The sequence below is a fragment of the Plecotus auritus genome (assembly GCF_963455305.1).
Source record: "Plecotus auritus genome assembly, chromosome: 8".
NCBI lineage: Eukaryota > Metazoa > Chordata > Mammalia > Chiroptera > Vespertilionidae > Plecotus > Plecotus auritus.
This window is the reverse complement of record NC_137782.1, coordinates 35,881,128-35,903,092: the sequence shown is the minus strand read 5'-3', so window position 1 is coordinate 35,903,092 and position 21,965 is coordinate 35,881,128. Positions and strand designations below refer to the sequence as shown.

At 38.9% G+C, this 21,965-nt stretch overlaps 1 protein-coding gene across 1 annotated transcript in view; it reads left to right on the top strand.

The window, feature by feature from the left end:
* ARHGAP28 (Rho GTPase activating protein 28) overlaps positions 1–21,965 on the top strand; it is a 141,497-nt gene that overhangs the window by 13,531 nt on the left and 106,001 nt on the right. The gene's annotated exons all lie outside the window — the stretch shown is intronic.

Below are 21,965 nucleotides of genomic sequence, written 5' to 3'. Positions count from 1 at the left end.
GACCCCTCTGTACCCACAGCGAGGCAGAATGCAGTCCTGGACAGGTGAGTTCTGCCCAGCTCTTTCTCCAAACGCCCGAATCAGGTACATCACTCCTTCTGCCCTAGGGATAAACAATCCAGATGGAAAGAGTAAAGCAGGTTTTTCTGGTGGAAGGCTTTCCACACAGAAGCTTGTGGTCAGGGAAGTGGAGGCCCCTCTATAGCATTCTCTACTGCCTTATCTCCTTTCCAGTTCATCCTGCAAGGCAGGTCCTATTACCCCACATAGCTAAACCTGGGCTCAGACCCAGGTCATAGGATTTCAGAACAGTGACTTGCATATTACCCTGGGAGGCTATGCCCCCGAGGTCTGTGGTTAAATGAAATAATCCCATTTAAATTCATTGGGTAGGCAGTTAGGGAAGAGGCAGTAATGAAATAGCCAACAAAAGGCATCTTTCTGGCTAGATAGACAAGGAGACCTAGACAAGGTTGCAACGGTGCTACCAAATGGTTTTTGGCTATAGTCAAGTTACTAAATTCTTTGTTACTTAGTTTCTTCGTTTATAAATCCAGTGTAGCAAATCCTGCCATTCTATTCCTTAGACCAGGACTGGGGCATATCTGGCCCATGGAGCCATATAAGGCCCATGAAATCATTTGGTCTGGCCTTGCCAAGGCATTAGGGGTGAGTTAACTCAATGTTTGACCAAATAGAGCAGGCTAATTTTTAAGTTGATAATTTTATATGTTATAAACATCCAAATGGCCCTTGGCAGAACAAAGGTTCCCACTCCTGCCTGAGAGGATTACTAGTAAATGAGCTAATTCATAAAAGCACTCTGAAGCAGCATCATGTTATAGTAACAAAATGACAGTTATTATTTGGGATGAAAGTATTATTTCAATAATTAGGAAACAAAACAAAACAGGGAAACCAGACTTTTTCTGAATGTTTACTTTTAAAGAGCAGATGCTTTAGAGCCTAGCAGATGTGGATTTAAATCCCAGAGTCCTCCACTCATCACCTGTGCAAACCTGGACAGGTATTTGATCTTTCTGAACCTTGAAGAGGATCAGAATGTGCCACCCCAACATATGCCACTTTGGCATAAAGGTAATTTTGAGGTGAAGGCAGTTGAAAGTCAGCAGATGCAGGAGGAGTCCTCTGTCCTCCCTTCATTGCCTGAAAGCAGGATATAAATACCCTCTGAGGAAGGTGTCCCTCCCCCCATTAGGGAGAGAAGAATGACTTCCATCATCAAAGATGGGCAAGATGAGCTTGCGTAAACAGGACTTACCAAAATAGCTCTTAGCTTGTTTCTCCCACATATTTCCTAGTCATTTCCCCACAATTTATCATCCATTGAAGCCACATCTCTCCCTTATTTAAGAAGCACATAAAAGCTTCTAACTGCTTCTTTGAGTTTTACTTATTTTCTGTAAATTCCTCTGCATGTAAGTATTAATAAAAATGGTATGCCTTTAAAAAAAGAGAGGGAGAGAATTCTGGTGGATGAGCAAATTGTGGATGGGGAGATGAGTTTAACACGTGGAATTTTGAGCTAAGTGTGTATGCCCAGCAGGTATTTGGCTATACAATTAGAAACCGGAGGGAGATCAAAGCTGAAAGTTCTCAGCTCTATTCACAGGAGACTTCAGCATTTGGGAGACAGATACTACTGGGACCTGGTAAGATCTGGCAGGGGAGCATAGAGTGTCTATAGAGGCAGCAGTGGAACAAAGACGAAACCTGGAGCAGGAGCAATGCCAATCAGGGAAGGGAAGAGCGTTGAGAACCTTTGATGGAGACCAAAAGGATATCATTCCAGAAGCCAAGGCGTTAGATTCAGAAAGAGTGGACAGCCATATCAAGACTAGCTAATGACTGCCTTGGCCGGTTTGGCTCAGTGGATGGAGCATCAGCCTGCAGACTGAAGGGTGCCAGGTTTGATTCTGGTCAAGGGCACATGCCTGGGTTGTGGGCTTGATCCTCATTGTGGGATGTGCAGGAGGCAGCCGATCAATGATTCTCTCTCATCATTGATGTTTCTATCTCTCTCTCCCTCTCTCTTCTTTTCTGAAAAGAGTGGCTAATGACTAATAAGGTGAAGACTGAATATTGTCCACTGGACTTGTAGCATGGATAGCAATGAAGATCTTTGCTAGTGTGTTTTTAATAGAGTCATAGAGGTGGAAGCCAGTTTGCCACAGGTTGAAGAGTGTGAGGTGAAAAAAATAGAGACAGCAAATAGAACCTATTATAAAATTTTAGCTTTTGAGAACTAACCAAAAACTATAAATCTGATAAAGTCAGGAAATAAACCTAGCACTTATAAAATGTAAGACTTACCCCAGCTGGTATGGCTCAGTGGATTGAGCACCTTCCCATGTACCAAGAGGTCACTGGAGGTCACTGGTTGATTCCTAATCATGGCATATGCCTGGGTTGTGGGCTCGATCCCCAGTAGAGGGTGTGCCAGGAGGCAGCTGCTGGATGTTTTCCTCTCATTGATGATGTTTTCTAAATCTCTCTCTGTCTGCCTACCTCTGTCTCTAAGAAAAAAAATTCAATAAAAACATATAAAAAATTTTAAATGTAAGACTTAAACACATTTAGTCCTCTATTTATATCCTTTGATAACGTTCTTGCATATAGGATGAAATTTTGTCGCTAGTCCCACAATAGTATATGAGCATTGTTAGGACCAAAGCATGCCTATTTCCTTCATTGCTGTATTCTCAACGACCTTCCCCCTCCCCCATTAAAGGGCATGACACTCAATAGTCTTAACAAATGGTGGCTGAATAAACAAAGTGTCAGTTGAAATGTGGAAATGTGGCCTCTTCTTGGGTTGAGAAGCTATCAGAGACATCTTAAAAATCTGAGCATCACTTCCTTTGTGAAGTCTTCCCTGACTGCCTCTCACTTCAGTCTAAGTTGGTCCCTTCCATCTTTGTGTCTCCTCTACCTCATACATTCTTCTAGTATTGCATGTACCTCACATTGTGCTTGTGTAGCTGACTTCTCTAAAGACCAGGAGTTTGCTGACACCTGGGACCATGTCTTACTCATCTCAGTATCCCTGGCTAATTCAATGCCAGGTACATATATGTTTATTGAGTAAATGAACAATTCATTAAATAGTAGTGAAGATAATAATCCTATATAATAAAAGAGTAATATGCAAATTAACCATCATTCTGCTACACCCACAAGCCATGCCCACAAGCCATGCCTACCAGCCAATCAGGAGCAAATATGCAAATAAACCCAACCAAGATGGCTATGGCCACAGAGAGGAGGAGGGAGGCTTGGATTTCCCTGGCAATGGAGGAAGCCAAGCTTTCTGCCTGCCCTTGCTGGCCCAGGCCTCCACTCAAATTTCAAAGTTTCAATGATAGAAGATACATAAACCCAAACAGAAATGGCAGCAGCCACGGAGCTGGAAAGAGCAGGAGGCTAGGGTTGCCTCCGGTGATGGAGGAAGCCAAGCTGTCCGCACACCCTGGGCCGGCCCAGGCCTCCTCTTAAGGCTACAAAGTTTCAATGATAGAAGATACATAAATCCAAAAAAAAAATGGCTGGGAACGGGCTTAAATGGGCAGTCGGACATCCCTCGAGGGGTCCCAGATTGGAGAGGGTGCAGGCTGGGCTGAGGGACACCCCCCTCCCCCATTCACGAATTTCACGCACTGGGCCTCTAGTCCTACTATAAAGGTGATGAGATGTTCATAATTTTCTATTATTTTGACCCTAGAAATATTAGAAATCTTGGATTGGTATTCTGTTAGAGAATATACTGTTCTGAACTTACATACTATGTGCTTTCCCAGGATTCACTAAAGTAATCTTTATTAATAGGATAACATAAACTCTTGGTAATAGCTTATGAAGTGAAGAATAATTAGTAAAAATAAAAACTGGAACAATTAAAAATGAGCATGTCTTGACATGTAAAACTAAGAGAAACATGGATAATAAATAGGTAAAATATACCCTTCATTGTTAAAGATTAAATTTTGCTTAAGGGTCATTTCACTCATTAAAATAAGAATTCAGATTCATTCTTACAATAAAAGTGAACTTGAACAAACCTCTATTGAGCCTTTATATGCCATATACCGTATCAGGTCCTGGGGCACAGAGATGCTTAACAGTCCTTTGAAGAGAATAGATGAACTCATTAACAGGTTATTTCAGCTACACCTGAAGTGTGGCTCCTTTGAGGGCAGCTGTGATGTCTCTCTCTCTCTCTCTCTCTCTCTCTCTCTCTCCCCCCCCCCCTAGCATTAGCCCACCAGCCAAGAGTGAGCACTCAGTATTTGAATGGTTGAAAGAATGATTGAGAAAAAATTCATGAGGTGCTCTAGGAGAGCAGAGAAGGCGTAACTAACATTTAGGAGTTACATTGGTGAGAGTGAGAGAGGGGTTAAGAAAACTTCTGGGAGGAGTTGATAACTAACTTAAGTGTTTAAAAGTTAGTAGAGGGGGCCCAGCTGGTGTGTCTCAGTGGTTGAGTGTTGACCTATGAACCAGGAGGTCATAGTTTCTGGTCAGGGCACATGCCTGGGTTGCGGGCGGATACAGGAAGCAGCTGATCAATGATTCTCTCTCATCATTGATGTTTCTATCTCTCCCTCTCCCTTCCTCTCTGAAATAAAAAAATATATTTTTAAAAAAGTTAGTAGAGGGAATGAGAGAGGGAAGAATGTTTCTGGCAGAAGAAGCAGTCTAAGGAAAAGGGACAGCAGCATGCAGCCAGTCGCAGTTGCTGGTATGACTGAGGCCAGGTAATGTGAAAGTAGAGGGAGGGTAGAGACCACTTCCTGTGCACTTGGGTAGTGATTAGGGTCAGACTGAACTCAGTTACATACCCAGTTTCTTCATTTGGATAATGAAGAGGTTCCATTAGTTGACCTCTAAGGTCTCTTCTAACACTTAAATTTTATTTTCTCTATTATTAAGTTGGAAATGTAGGTAATTAGAAAATCCCATATATTTAACCAAAACATGGTTTCAGACCTGTACAAATTTTATAACAACACCCTTCCCGTTCTCATTTAACTTTGCTTATTTAATCTCTCGAATACTTATGCTGTCTGGTAGTAAGCATAAACTGTTGTCTAATTTCAGTGCCTGCAATTACTCTAAGTAGGGTTTGGCTTATTTTAATCAAGCTACCCAAGTCAGGATCATATATTAGTAAGATGTTAATCTTTCAGCTTTTCTTTGAAAAATAATAGCCTTTCCAATAAACAGAACTGATCTTTAGATGATTATAAATTTGGAGGCCAATTAATAGAAATGTTGGGTACTGTTTAAGAATTCTACTTTTTACTTTTTTATACCACTTTAAAGAGAGTGGGGGGAATGGGAAGAGATTAACCAAAGAACTTATATGCATATATGCATAGGCCATGGACATAGATGGTAGTGTGGTGAAGGCCTAGATGGGGCAGGGGTTGGGTGGAGGGAGGAAGTGGGGGTGGGAAATAGGAACATTTGTAATACTGTCAACAATAAATAAACTTAAAAAAATTATTTTTGAAAGATAAAACATCAATATCGTATATGATAGATTTAATACTTGTATTATTGGTACAAAATTAGAATAAATATGTAATACAAATAAGTAGAGAAACGTGAGCATGTTGTTGAATATTTTCTCTGTATTTTTAAATAGCCCAACAAACATACACACAATTAAAAAAAAAAATTTCACCTCTTTCCTCATTTTCTCCTTTTGAGTTTTTCTGAAAGACTAGGTCCCTAAACTGAGCTACCTGATGGTATATTGCAAGGATGTGCCTGTGAAGGAAATGGGCTAGAACAATGCTTCCCAACCCTTTTTTGGTCATGCCCCACCTAAGCATTTCTAAAATCCTGATGCCCCCTCTGTGACATATAATTCTTTTTTTTTAAATTTTATTTTATTGTTTAAAGTATTACAAATAGTAGTACATATGTCTCCTTTACGTAGAATTCTTACTATTCAAAAAGTGAACTCCTATTCACATGGAGGAAGCCTCAAAAGCCATGAACTTGGTCTAAACAAGCTTCCAAAGAACATGGCATCCATGAAAGAGAAAAATATAAGAATGAAAGGACAGGTGAAGTACTGAGGAAGAAATCACTAAGAAATTGTTTAAAAAATAACAATAACATGAAGTGAGTTGAAAAATAGCAAATAAAGTTTCAAAACGTAATAGAGAACTGAAATATATAAATATGTCACAATATATATTTATATACTGTATATGAGGCCCCTAGAATAATAAGAAATGCAAAAAATTCTCTGTTAATAACTCATTCTCGAATTGCCCCCCTCTGGGGCATGTGCCCTATGTTGGGAACCACTGGGCTAGAGGCTTAGAAAATCCCTCTCCTCTTCCTCCATTCTTCTCCTTTCACTTGTCACCTCATCCTCTAATCTTAATGCAGGAGAAATTATATAACGGCAATGATCCTAAAGCTCTCCAAGATTTCTGAATGCATATTCCCAAACAAATAGGCTCTTTATTTAGTGATAATAGTTACTAAATTAAAAATTGAGGTGTACTCAACATTTTATAAAATGCTCAGTTAAGTGTTCAGTTAGATTACTTTCACCCATGTAACTACCATCCAAAACAAGATATAGAACATTTTTATGACCCCGGAAATTTCCTACCAGTTTCTGACTTCTGTCACCATAGATTAGTATTGCCTGTTCTTGGAAGTCACATAAACAGAATAATACTATATATATTATTTACAGTAATGATGTTTGAGATTCAAACACATTATTTCATCAGAGCCTCAAAGTGGTAAAAGTGTACATAGACCCTTTGGTGGTTTTATTTTATTGTTGTAACTGATTGTCATCCAGCTGTGTTACAGGTATGGGCTGTTGCATATAAGAGAGTCTAAGCAAGGGAGCAGGTTTAGGTTAAAACCCATCACAGTGTCAGAATCTAAAGGCTCATCTCCTCATGGTGGACCTAGGCACACTTGGGAGGTAAGCAGATCTATTTTTGGTACTTGCTCAGTTTGCTTTGACTTCTGGAGCCTTTCCATCATCCTTCTAGTGCAGCAGGTAGGAATCATTTGTTTCCTATCAAGGGACTATCTGCTCAACACTTAAGGTGTTTTGCCTTTCCAAAGCATATGTAAAATGTTTAAATCTCTAATGGTGGAATTCCAGGTCCATTCAGGGAACAGAGGAGAGGTCTTTAGGCAGCAAGTCATATGCCTCATGAATATCATTTAGACCAGGGACTGGAAAAGTTTTTCTAAAAAAGTAGTTTGGCTTTGCTGGCCAGATGGACTCTGTTGCAAACCTGCTATTGTTAGCATGAAAGCAGCAATACATAACCCAATAGATATAACTGTTATAATAAAACTTTATGTACAAAAACAGTCAGTGGTCCCATGTGGTCCTTGGGCCATAGAACTCAGTTCCCTAATGTAGACAGCTTCTCCTTTTGCCTACACTGAGGCTTATATAGTAAGCTTATCCTAGCAAAATAGAGACAATTAGTTCTCTAGAATACATAAAGCCAAAAGGAACTGGAGATTTCGCCTGTTACAGCCTCTCACTTTTCAGCGAGGGTTCTGAATCTCAGAGCAATAACTTCTTTTGAAAGGTCACAAAGAGTTAATGGAAGAGCCCCAGACAATTCAGAACGCTCGAGTCTTTGACCAGGGTTCTTTGCTTTATTCAGATTGTGATAGATGTAACTCACAGGACCACAGTACCTCAAATATACTGTCAGATTGACATTGAGGAAACTGTCTTAAACTATCTTAGCTCACTTATTTTAAAGGACTAAGACAGAGAGAGAGAGAGAATGAGAGAGAGAGAAAAACAACAATGGGAATTCAAGTAGTAGCACTCTGGAAACTGAATCAAGGGTGGGCCAAGAAAAAATGAGAATTACACATTTAGCAACCAGTTTAATGAAAATAAACAAGTTGCCAAAGAAATATCAATTGTTCCAGCCAAAACAATGAAAATAAATTAATAAAAGTACCTCACTTTGGGAGGGTCTTTTCAACTCTTTATAGATATCATATAGTCTATTGAAGTAAAGCATTAATTTTAAAAGAATCAGACTCAAGCAAAAACTTAACTTTTTTTGGAACTCTCAAACAGTTTATGCCCCACCCCGCCAAAGGAATTGAATAACTGATACAAATTAACTTATATATTGGAAGTAGCTGGCTTAATAGTAATCAGAAACATATGCTGGAATCCTAGTGGTTCTACCAAAATTCCAGTTTTCAGACTTCACATTTAGCAGAGACATATATAGCTCTAACCCCCAGTTAACTTGGCCTGCGACTGCATGACACAGCTGGGGATGGTGATGACGGTTTCCCTAGTGTGTGCATCAGAGGGGTCCAGGGCAGGCAGAGGGAGAAGACTTGGGGTCAACACTAACGAAACCCTGACCCGCATAGGCATTTTGGTAATTCCATGAAGGCAAGAATGTTACTAATAACGGAGCAGATTTTGGAGGTCATCTCAGACGTGGTCAGCTGCAGTTAAGACTGTGGCTGCTGGTGTTATGGAATGCACCCCAATTTGTTTGGGGAAAGTGGTGAAAGAGATTCAGTTACAGGTTTTCTGCCTTCCTGGAATGACACCACTCCGAGAATAGAATTCTCCCCAAATCCAAACATGATTGGACTTCAAATTCAGAAAATATTCTATTAAATAACCCATTTACTGCATCAGTACTAATTTTGGGGAACTGTTTTACCTTTAACATCCCTTTTTTTTCCCCTCCTGTTAGGATGAATTTATTCAAAGCCAAATTAAAAATTATATTGTCAAAATTACTTGAACTATTCACAAACTGAGTATTTATGGCTGATACTGTCTTTTAATTTGGAATATACTTTCATTACTCAGAGATATTCAAATGGAAGCTAAAAGTGATGTATTTTGTGTTTTCTTGTTACTTGTTGCTTGGGGACCTGAGTTGTATTTTTACATACTGACAAAAAAGGTTATTATTTTTATCATGTAGTTCTTAGCTTTTTCAAGTCATAGAACTCTTTGAGAATCTAATAAAAGCATTAGGTCCCTATGAAAAGTATCCATATTATGCTATACAGATTTGCATATGTGTTTTCAGGTGAGTCCATGGGCTGTAAGTTAAGAATATGCTGATAGTATTTTAAATGTCTTCTTTTTTTAAAATCCAGGATATCTTTACATATATAGCTATGATGACCATTTTCTGTACACGGAGAAACCTCTCATAATATTGTTTCCCTAGTACCTAGAGATTAGCTTTGAACAAATGTGGAACAAGTTCAATATAAATATAGCATATGGCTAACCTAGGGAGAGGCTGCTAGAATGCCTGCTGTGTCCTAGGCTGCCATTCTGTGTTGTGTCTCTGTAATCAGGACACTTCTGGGTGGCTTTGCCATCATGAGCAACATCTGCAGCTCAGGCATTTCTGGCTGATGTGAGAGAGCTGACAGGGCAGAGTCCGGGAGCGCCCTGGGCTCACGAGATAATACCTGTATGAATAGGATATTTATGTTCTCAGAAGGGAAAAATGTTGGCAATCAACACTTAATGAGATCATGGTGCAAGAAGGTACTGAGTTTTAGCCACTTCTCAAGGAAGGAGTAGAGGAAACAGAAGCCCTTTCGTATTTCACATGTGAGGGTGAGCATTGTCTAATTGTTGTTTAATAAGAAGATAAGGGAAACTAATCCTTTTTTTTTTTTTTTTTTTTTTTGGCCCTCGTACCTACAGTCCATGGCACATTTCCTCATGGGAGTCTGCTTGGTGTTTCTAGTACTTTCCTCCTCGGATGCCTATGCAGGGGTGTGATCTGCTTGGGAGACCACCAGTTTCTAGTCTTGGGTGCTAAGACAGAGAGAAAAATGTTTGTTTATGCACATGAAGCATTTCTGAGATTAAGGTTAAATCTTCTAGCACATCTCTGTCCAGTGTTATAAAAATAACCTGAGGCAAAATGTGTGCACTAAGTCAAGCAGAGCAAACAACTGATCTCTTTGCACATCATCCAGTTAGTAGGCCACAGGCAACGGTACACTGAAGACAGATTCAAGAAAGGTTAGAAGTCATGACTAGTAAATTAGTAGCATATCTTTATAGGAAAGTTAGGAATGTAAGCACCAAATATTACTGTGCTCGCCCCTGCAAACAGTTCCTGGTGGCATTGTCTGACAAATTTCTGGACTGGACATATATTCCTCCTTACCCAGGGGTTCATATCCTGCCTTGATTCTATACAGCCTGTTCATCAGTCAGTTCGTAGGACATTCATGGTTCCAAGGATGCTTAGAAACATCTAGCCTTATTTATTCAATGAGGAAACTAAGAAATTAGCACCTCAGGCTTCTGCTATTCCAACATTTCTATAACAGTATTTTTCTTGTTTAAAGTATTACATACGTCTCCTTTTCCCCCTGATTGACCCCCCTCCTCTGCCACTCAGACCTTCAAGGGCAAGCCCCCACTGCCCAGTGTCTGTGTCCATTGGTTATGCTAATGTGCATGCATACAAGTCCTTTGGTTGATCTCTAACCCTCCCTCCCCTCCCTCTGCCCCCCCCCCCACTCCCCTGCCTTCTCTCTGAGGTTGGACTGTCTGTTCAGTGCTACCTTGTCTCTGAATCTATTTTTGTTCATCAGTTTATCTTTATTATTACATCCCACATATGATGAGATCATGTGATATTTATCTTTCTCCAACTGGCTTATTTCACTTAGCATAATGCTCTCCAATTCCATCCATGCTGTTGCAAATGATAAAAGTTCCTTCTTTTTTATAGCAGCGCAGTATTCCATTGTGTAGATGTACCACAGTTTTTCAATCCACTCATTTGCTTATGGGCACTTAGGCTGTTTCCAAATCTTAGCTATGGTGAATTGTGCTGCTATGAACATAGGGGTGCAATATCTTTTCTGATTGGTGTTTCTGGTTTCTTGGGAGGTAGTCTTAGAAGTGGGATTACTGGGTCAAATGGGAGTTCTGGAAGAGCATACTGTGTTCATGGATTGGTAGAATCAACATCATTAAAATTTCCATACTACCCAAAGCAATCCCCATTAAAATACCAACAGCATATTTCACAGACCTAGAACAAACTCTCCAAAAATTGATCTAGAATAAAAAAAGACCCCGAATAACCATAGAAATCCTGAGAAAGAAGGACAAAGTTGGAGGGATCATAATACCAGATATCAAGCTATATTACAAAGCCACGGTTCTCAAAACTGCCTGGTACTGGCACAAGAACAGACATGAAGACCAATGGAACATAACATAGAACCCAGAAATAGACTCAAGCCATTATGCTCAATTAATATTTGACAAAGGAGGCATGAGCATACAATGGAGTCAAGACAGTCTCTTCAATAAATGGTTTTGGGACATTTGGTCAGATACATGCAAAAAAATGAAACTAGATCACCAATTTACACCATACACAAAAACAAACTAAAAATGGTTAAAGGACTTAAATGTAAGGCAGGAAACCATAAAAATTTTAGAAGACTCCATAGACAGCAAAATAACAGACATATGTCGTAGCAATATCTTTACCTATACAGCTCCTGGGGCAATGGAAACTAAGGAGAAAATAAACAAATGGGACTACATCAAAATAAAAAGCTTCTGCACAGCAAAAGAAACCATCAACAAAACAACAAGAAAGCCCACTGCATGGGAGAACATATTTGCCAATGTTATCTTTGATAAGGTTTTAATCTCCAAAATTTACAGGGAACTCATACAACTTATCAAAAGAAAGATAAACAACCCAATCAAAAAATGGGCAATGGACCTAAATAGACACTTTTCGAAAGAGGACATAGTGAAGGCTAAGAGACTATGAAAACATGCTCAAAGTCACTAATCATCCGAGAGATGCAAATCAAAGCAAGAATGAGGTACCATCTCACACCTGTCAGAATGGCAACCATCAACAAGTCAACAAGCAACAAGTGCTGGCGAGGATGCGGAGAAAAAGGAACCCTAGTGCACTGCTGGTGGGAATGCAGACGGGTGCATCCACTGTGGAAAACAGTATGGAGTTTCCTCTATACCATTTTTAAAATGGGAAGGACTGATTCATCTTATTTTCTCATATTGTTGTTTTGTCATTATAACGTGTGGCATCATAACATAACATTCCTCTATCCAGACTGTCAAGTGGTGCTATGTAACCAAACATGGGTTTCTGTGGGATGCTTAGTGTCATAGCTTTAGGACTGCGCTCCTTCCAGGCCTTGGGATAGAAGGTATATTTGAAGCGGTATGGTCAGTCTGCCCTTGAAAGGAGTATTTTAATCCTGGAAGATGTAATTATTTTGCATTGACATGTTCTTCTCAAGTAGGAAGGTGTAGTAGGATGTATCCTCAGTGCATGTTCCAAGTTCAGTGAGGACCTCAGGGAGGTAAAAGTGATATGTTCAAAACCAGCCTTCCGCCCTCCCTCCCTCCCCCTCTCTCTTCCTCCCTTCCTTCCTTTCTTCCTTCCTTCCATCTTTCTATTATAATTCTTTTATCCAGTTTTTCAAGACATAATTGACATACTCTGTATAAGTTTAAGGTGTACAACATAATGATCTGACTTATAAATATAGTGAAGTGATTACTGCAATAAATTTAATCTCCATTATCTTATATAGATACAAAAAAAATTTTTTTTTTAAATGTCATTTCTGATAACCTTCAGCTCAGTTCCTATTTCAGGGTTTCTTCTTATGTCTCCTGGACTTTTCCTCTTGGAGAAGGGAGCTTAAACTCACAATGTCTTGAAGGTACCCTGCCCTCACTCCTCTCTGGGTCTGTATGCACAATAATAAATGCTAACATTTATTTAGTTCTTCCTCTAAAGCCTGCAGGGGCCAAGCACTTCATGTGTGTTAACCCCCAAGGTTTTACACCTAGGCGGTAGGTACTATTTTGCTTCTCATTTTAAAGATTTGGAAACAGAGTGTAAGTAACTAGCCTGAGGGAAATATAATTACCTCATTTCAAAACCCAACTGCTGCTGCTTTTTAAAAAATGTGGTAAAGTATACATGTAGAGCTTGTCATTTATACACCACACTCTGCCCCCTTTCTACACATCCTGCAGCCCTTGCCTGAGGAGCCAGTCCTCACCCTGTTAAGTCCTATTGTCCTTGGGGATCCAGTCACAGCTTACTTTGCCTAGAAAGCCTTCCCTACTACCCTTCCTCCTCCCTTCCAGTCTGGCTCCATTATATCTCTGTGGTGCTCCCTGTGAAGCCCGGGCCAATGATAATTATGATGTTATTCTGCCTGCCTCCTGCTCCCACACTGGGTGGCAGCTCCCCGAGAGCAGAAGCCACGGCCGGCCTGTCTTGATGATCACATGCTCAGTAATGCTCTGTAAAGGTTGATGGCATGAAGGGAAAGGAGCAGTGTATGAATTTCCTTTTCCAAAACTGAAAAATGAATTTTCTTTTCCAAATTTGACTCTGGTTAAAATGTGTCACAGAAGACAGTTTCTTACAATAAGAAATAGAAAATGAAATGCGGAGGAAACACAGGGAAATGCTAATCAGGGTCAGGTTCCACAAGGTCAGCTGGTTATATTTTCACTTTGTCAGATTTTATCTCTTGTAAAGAAAAAACAAAAACCACTGGAGGCGAAAGAGAAAGGAAATGCTTTTGTTTTTCATACTGTAAAACCAGAGTTTCCATGACCTCATTGTGAGGCAATCCCTCCTATTGGAGATAATATGTCTCCTGTGAAAGTGCAGCATCTAATTTAGGGCTCGGTAACTTGGGATGATTCATAGGATATCAGAGACTGTAATTTTAAAGACTGGAAAATGTTGGCCATGAGGAATATGCATAGAAATTGATTGTTGGGGCTGGAGCATAGAAAGGCAAAATGAACAATGCCAATTGAGTCAACAAGAAGAAATATCACTTAACTGGTGGACTCACGATACTCTCTGGGGGTGTCTAGAGTATCTACTGGTTCTCTACTGGGGTGTTCCACCCCCAGATGGTACTGCCAGACCCAGGAAAAGCAGCTGCAGCAGCATCATAGATTATAAAATACTGTAGGTAGTGCTGTCTCTGTAATTGTGTAAACCGTAAGATTTGCTATTTAATTTTTCTTTCTGATTTTAGTTTGATTTCATGTCTTTGAAATTCTCTAGGGTCATGAAGGTAATTGGCAATTGCTAAGACAAGGAGCCAATTTTCCTATTATAAGAAATAGCAAAGTCTCTTGCATTTCAAAGATATTCCTACAAAACTCTTAATAAAATTGCAGGCTTCCGGGAAATTGAACTTCATAAAATAGTGCTTAATTAGAAAGGAAGGAAAGTACATTTGTAGAACAGACCAATTTGATTATATTTTAACTATTAAGTAGATTAATTTTCAGGGTGGTCATTCTTTATTATATACATTTAATTTTAGCTCCCTTTACAAATTGGCCAATGCCCATTCACCCTAGGTAAACTAATAAAATTTCTCCTCAGTCATGCTTTTTATTAATCCTCATTACTCCTCTTGGAGGGAAAACATGAGTGGGCCAAGTGGATTTCTTTCCCCTAGTGACTTCAATGACCACAGTTTCTGGAACTATTTTAAAAGAATGTGAGCATTATCATAAACTAGAGGCCCGGTGCACGGATTTGTGCAGTGGTGGGGTCCCTCAGCCTGGCCTGTGGGGATCAGGCCAAAACTGGCTCTCCAATATCCCCCTAGGGGTCCCAGATTGCAAGAAGGCAGCTCTCGGGTGACACACCCCAGTATAGGGCTCCCTCTTCTCTGGTTCCAGGTGCATCACCCAAGAACCACGGCTGCCAAGTCACCGCAGCTCAGCAGCTCCTGCATTGAGCAGCTGCCTCCTGGTGATCAGTGCATGTCATAGCTACTGGTTGGATGGTCAGATGGTCCCTTAGGCTTTTATATATATAGACCCAAATTCAAACAATGAAGCAAAACAGACCCTTCTTCCTATTCTGATTGCATAACTGGCATCACAGGTCAATCAAGGACTAGTGCTTAACTTGAAAATTTCCTTAGGAGCTTTCTCTTGATCCTCTCTCCCTAATTTGGTCTCTTTATTCAAGGCCATTTGTATCTTTAGTTAACACGGACCTCAGGCAGTGCAACAGAGGTTCCAGGCTCAGCAAAACCAATTGCTAAATCACTTCAGCCACTGCACAAAGAGGACCATGTCTAAACAGAAAGGACTGCTGTGAAAAGGGCCCTGGAAGCCTCTCATGGGTGCGAGGTTAGTTCTTAGCCTGGGATTGCTGTGTGATGATACAACAGGCTTTGCCTCCACTCCCCTCAGGAGCACAGACAGGTAACAATGAGCTCGCTTGTTCCTCTCAACACTTCTTTATCATCTCTGGTCACAGTTCAAGAATGCAGAGGCTAGGTTCCTAAGCAATGCTCAGTGTCATCGCACCAGGTTATTTTTCTGCCTCTTTGTATGCTCATAATTATTCTATTTACTCTTGTCTTTGACCCAGTGGTTGATGATTTCTTTTCTCTTGTTGCCGTAAACACTATATGTAGGAGTAATAGATGAGGTAAAAATAGTGCTTCAAACCATTTCCTAATAAATCAATAGCTTTTGTGTCTTACAGAAATGCCATTTAGTCAAGTGGTTCTGAATCTAGGCTGAGTCTGGGACTTGTAATATCTAGATGCTCTGTTTGAAAAGGTACTAGTGGTCTTATTTTGTAGTTTTTTTGAGTCATGGAAAGAGACTATTAAATATTTCTGCTTACTAAAAGCCTAAAGTAAAAGCATTACTTTGACACAAGAGCCACTTGTTTAATTAAAATAAATTTCTTCAAATTAGCCTTTTAAAATGTTTTTCTTAGATACGTGTTTCTATTTTATCTAATGCAAAGTGACAATAAGAACAAAGTATTATATTTTCAGTGAGACCAAATTGAGATCAACTATTTCTTCCTTCTCTCTCCCCTATTTGTATTTGAGATTCATGGGGTTCATGCCATCTTATGATTTACTATATATCATATAATAAAGTCTCAGCTTATTCTATAACTGCAGACCACAGTTGGAATAACGTAATATACAAAACCTCACATAGCATGAGGCTTGGTTCAAGATTGACTGTTAATAAAATGGATAATTTCTAAACTAAACGGAAGGGTAATATTTGGGGCAGTGGGGTTGAATGAGCTGAGGCATCTTATTTCTGTTTCTGTTTTTGAGTTCTGGTGGTCTTCCCAGACGCATGGCTCTTGCATAGTTCTGGCTCTGTTTAGTCAAGATTCATCTAGAAACATTCCAATCCAAGCGTACTGATTTTTGTCTTAGTAAATATGGTCGGTGCTCATAACAGACAAAGAGGTTGCTGCAGTTCTTAATAGGAGTTTAACTATAAGCTGACACACAGAATCAAGCCCACTTTTTGTGATTAAGAGTTGGTCAAATACTGGTCTACCTTAAGTGACTATGTTCTTATCTTGAGTATCATCACATCAATAGCTCTAAAATATGTGATACAATTGATTCTCTGTTTGCAATAATTATACCTCTTTTCTTGATGTCTACTTATCTTAAATAAGACCATTTTCATGAAGGAATAAGGTAACAGGTAATTAAGAAGAAATGACTGTTTAAAACATTATTATAGAATGTAATATATAATTTTTTTGGCCATGTGACTCTGAAGCTATAGTTATTTTTTTTTTACTTCTTAAATAAAATATCCACTTCTTTCTATTAAATGTGATCTTCAGTCTTATTGCAGTTTCTCCCCAGAAGGTAACACACACAAGCAACTTTTATAGAGAAATTTTTAATGGTATGTCATTATCATAGTGATGTTAAACCTATCTTTGGATAACTGAGACCAGTTAGCAGTGCTAAATCATGGTGGGATAAGGTATATTTCAGGGAAATTAAAGATGAATATAGTTCTATATTGGGTATCATCATCAGGATAAGTTTAAATACTAAGATCTTTTAAAAAACATGCTGGCTAAGAAAGAGAAGTTCTTAGTGCCAGGTGAGAAACAAAGTCAGAATTCAGCAAGTACAATATACAGTTATATCATATAATGAACATACAGTAAAATGTTGAAAAGTTAAATACACAACTTCTATGAAATTGTTTTAGAAAAGAATTTTTAAAACTAGTAAAAAGCTTATTTTCTACTGACATTTATATTGTTTTTACAGCACATTCAAAACACTTTCCAAAGTCACAGCAGTTCCTTAGCAGTATAAAAGATTCATAACTAGAAAAAGGGATTAATTCAATAAAGCAACAATTAGAGTTGATTTCAGATTTATTATCTAAAGCTTATCTCAGTTTACTTTGAGCTACTGCAATATAACTTTCCCTTTAAAACCTCTCTCACCATTACTATTACTTTACATTCTAATCTTTAATTCATATGCAGGAATTTGTTACAGTTAGTCGGGATCAGAGACTCAATCTCTTCCAGAGGATACAACATGGAAATGGGCTTTGTCCTTCCCTAGATTTATTTCACATTACTGATTTTACCTAGGTGTACTTCAGAATACAAATGTGTAAGACTATATATATTCATGTCAGGGGTTCTTAGAATACAGGAAAATGAATTCATGAGATTATACTTAATGTCTATCTACAATAACCCTTTCCCCCCAAGTTATATAGCAGACTTTAAAACCCATGTAGACATATAGAGAAAAGTGCATACACTGTATGATTTCATTCATATACCATACAAAAATATTCAATACAAATCTATGGTATCAGAGCTCAAGATAGTGGTACCCCTAGGGTGGGAGTGGGGCAGAGTGTGGGAGGAACTTGAAGCCATGGCCAAGTTATATTATGTACTGAAGGTTCAGATTTTTCATCTATAGAAAGGTATGTACCAGTATAGTTCTTGGCATACTATGTGGTGCATAGTGAGGGTTTAACAAGCACTCAGTAGTACAAATAGCTAATGGCCTATTGATAGTCCCACAGGTTTCTTAAATTCAGGAGACCCATTTGACTTTATCTTCCTTCACAATTATTGACCTATTTGCTGGTAACATGGAAATCATTCTCCTTTTCCCTCCTGCCCTCCATCAGTCACCAAGTCTGTTGTTTAGATTTTCAGAGTACATGGGTTCCTTTCATCCCCATGGAATGACTCAAGCCATCAGCATTTCTCAAATGCCTTGATTCACCTCTTGCTATTTATTCTCTAACAATCTCTATTGCAAAAGGATTTTATTTCATTCAGTTTCTTTTTAATGCACTACACCATTCTCTTTCAGTTAATACGTTATTCCTTCTATTAGAAAGAGTTCTCTGTGTCTCTCTTTGCCTCCCCCACTGTTATATGCTGAGTTGTGTTCCCCCAAAATTTATATGTTGAAGACCCAACATCCAGTACCTCAGAATGTGACTGCATTTGGAGACAGAGCAATTAAAGTGGCAAATGAGTTAAAATGGGGTCATTAGAGCAGGCCCTCCTCCAGTCTGATTGATCTGATAAGAAGAGGAAGTTAGGCCACATACTGGCACAGAGGGAAGACCAGGTGAAGACAGAGTAGGAAGAGGGCCATCTTCAAGCCAAAGAGAGAGGCCTCAGAATGAAACCAGCAATGCCAACACTTTGATCTCCGACTTCCAGCCTCCTGTGAAAAAATAAATTTCTCTGTTTAAGTCACTCAACTGATGGTATATTGTTGGGGCAGCCCCAGCAAAATAATATATCCACAATTAATTTATTTCATTCTTCAGGACTGAGCTTTGACCATTCACTATGGGCTTGGGCCTGCTCACATTAATTCTCAAAAAAACCTTTATGATGGGGAGGCAGTTTTATCATCCTAAATATACTGATCAGAAAACAGGGCGAAAGAGCAATTGCAAACCAATGTGATTGTGTCCAATAGACACAGTCTCTTTAATTTGTCAAGATAGAATATTCTTACACTAGTATTAGAGTTTAACTCCAGACTAGCCTCATTTACCTTATCATAGCATTCATCCAACGTTACTGCAAATAGCTATCTAATTTTCTTCTCCCGGAGCACCAAGTCTGTATTTTTTACTCCCATCTATCGGCCAGTGTCCAGCACAGTGTGTGGCCCACAAATATTTGTTGGTTGCTCCCAGCTCCGGTGCAGATGAACTGCCATGGGCAGCCCTGTGCAGCCTGCAGATGGGGAAGGAGAATAGCAGTGATGCTCTGAAGTGGAGGGGATGAAAGAGCAGAAGTGTGGCTCACAGGGCTCAAGAGAGTATGACATCTCAGCATCTCTTAACATCTCCCTCTTCTTCCCTCATAGTGTGTGCAAGGCTGTTTATTTGTGGTCAGGGAAAGAAAGTATGAAAGCAGACAAGTAATTATCAAGAAATATTTTATAACCAATCTATATTCCTGTATCTAGTTGGCCCTTTCCTGGCTATTTTGTTCTATCGAAACATTAAAAAAGATAGTTTTTTTCTTCAGAATTTTAGGAATAGATGATAAAATCTAATTCTACACAGTTCAATTTGTACATGGGAAGAGTCCTCATAGAATAAAAGAATAAGACTAAGTAATTTCAGTGAAGGACAAATATCTCAATTATTGAATTGATGTTAAAAAATAACATTTTTTATAATTTTGTAGGTACTTTCTACAATCCAAGGTCCATGAACACTGGCACACTGGCCCATGTCGATTCCTGTGATCCAATGAAAACTGGGCCAGGCTAGTTCTGAATTATAATTTTAAACTTAAGCTTTTAATTCATTCAGTGGGTATGAATGAAGTACTTAGTGAGCGCCAGACATCGGGGATATGAAGGTAATAAGATAGTCTCTGCCCTCAGAGTATTTTGTCTAGTGGAAGAGACAAATGTGAGAGCAAATACATGCAATGAGGGAGATGGGCTGGGATGGAGATATGTTCAAGACCAAGGGCACAAAGGAGGCAGCAGCTGTTACTGCCTGGGAGACAGGAGAGCTTTTTAGAGGCAATGGCCTTTATACTGGGTTCTGAGAGAGAAATCCTTGAAAAACATATAGCTCCACTTAGAAATAAAACAATTATTTCAGACAGTTCTTTTGACACATGACATAAAACTTTTCTAAATATAGGATTATCATCAAAAGTTACTTTCAGCCCTGGCCCATGTGGCTCAGTTGGTTGAGTGTTGTCCCATGCACCAAAAGGTTGCCAGTTCGATTCCTGGTCAGCGCACATGCTCAGGATGTGGGCTCAATCCCCTGTAGGGGTGCATGGGGGAAGCAACTGATCAATGTTTCTCCCTTACATTGGTGTTTCTCTCCCTCCCCTTCCATTCTAAAATATCAATCAAAACCTATTTTAAAAAATTATTTTCAAAAAATGAACATAGCCACAATCTAAGTACACCTACTTTCTACTCTAGAGTTCATTTTTTATTTTATACTTGGAATAGTATTTTATTAACAACATTTTATGACCAAGGACAAGAGTGATATTTCCTAATGCTAAAAGGCTAATTTCATAAAGAAAATCTAATAACCCTATATGTGTATGCGTGAACCATAAGGCTTCAATATATTTGAAGTAAAAACTCTCAGGAATGAAAGGAGAAACAAACAACTCCTAGTGATAGTTGGAGATGTCAGCACTCCTCTCTCAGTAATAGATAGAACAAGTTGTGGCAGAAATAGAGTTGTACTATTCAGACCCCTTTTCCAAAAAGTAGTATACTTAGCCTATACCCTCAGCTGTCACACTTCTGGGATCTACCGCATAGACACACCACGGCTATCCTGTCAGCAGGATGCTGTTAGCTCATGTCTGAGCACAACATGAGCAGGGCCAGTATCTGCTGGGGACTGCCGATTAGCCTGGCTGAGACTTCCTGGGACCTGCACTCAGTGTGAGGCTCTTTCTCTGCCCAATCCTGCTCCCTCTCACCTTTATCTTTCACAAGTGTTTCCTTCCATCAGTCTCGCGAACCTTTGATTCAGTTCTTGATTTCTGCTTTCCTCAAGACCCAAACTGACAATGACGTCTGCTTTGTCTGAATTAATATGGCCATGCAAGATTTCTTATGATTAATGTTTATGTGGTAAATTTAGTCCATCCTTTTACTTTTACTCTGTCTATATAATTGAAATGTGTTTCTTGTAGGCAGCATATAGAGTTGGGTTTAGTCTACTATCTTGCTATATGTTTTCTATTTATCCCATCTGTTCTCTTCCCCACTTTTCCTCTTTCCTCTTCTTCTTTTGGATTACTTAAGCATTTTTTTTTTTTTTTTGGTATTCTCTTTCATCTTCACTCTTGTATTATAATATAACTCTTTGTTGATTATTTTTAGTGGTCTCTCCAGAGTTCACAATATGGTACTTTATCTTATTACATCACACCTTAAAGTAATATTATATTACTTCACATATAATGTAAGAACCTTATGACCTTATGCTTTCATTTTCTCTTCCCTGACCTTTTTGATTTTGTTGTCATAAATTTTATTTATTTCATATGTCAAAAACCTTGGTATTATTTTTGTTTTAACCAGTCAATTTTATTTTAAATAAGTAAAAATATAAGAAAATTCTTTTTTATGTGCCTACATATTTACAAATTCCCACACTTTTATTCTTTTGTGTAGGTCCAAGTTTCCATCTAGTATTATTTTCTTTCTTCTTGAAAAACTGTAACATTTCTTGTAGTGCAGATCTGCTGTATATGAATTCTCTGTCCTTTTGTTTGTCTAAGATTGTATTTATTTTGTCTTTTTTTTATGGCTATTTCCACTGGATATAGAATTCTAGGTTAACCTTTTTTCTTTCATTACTGGAAAGGTGTCATTCTACTGCTTTTTGCTTGTGTTGTTCCTAATCAGAAGTTTGCACTCTTGTCTTTGTTCTTCTGTACATAAGATGTCTGTTTTCCCCCACTCTGCTACTTTTGCTTTTTCTCTTTATCTCTGTTTTCAGCAATTGCATCATGATATGCCTGGCTGTGTTTTTTGTTTTGTTTTGTTTTGTTGTT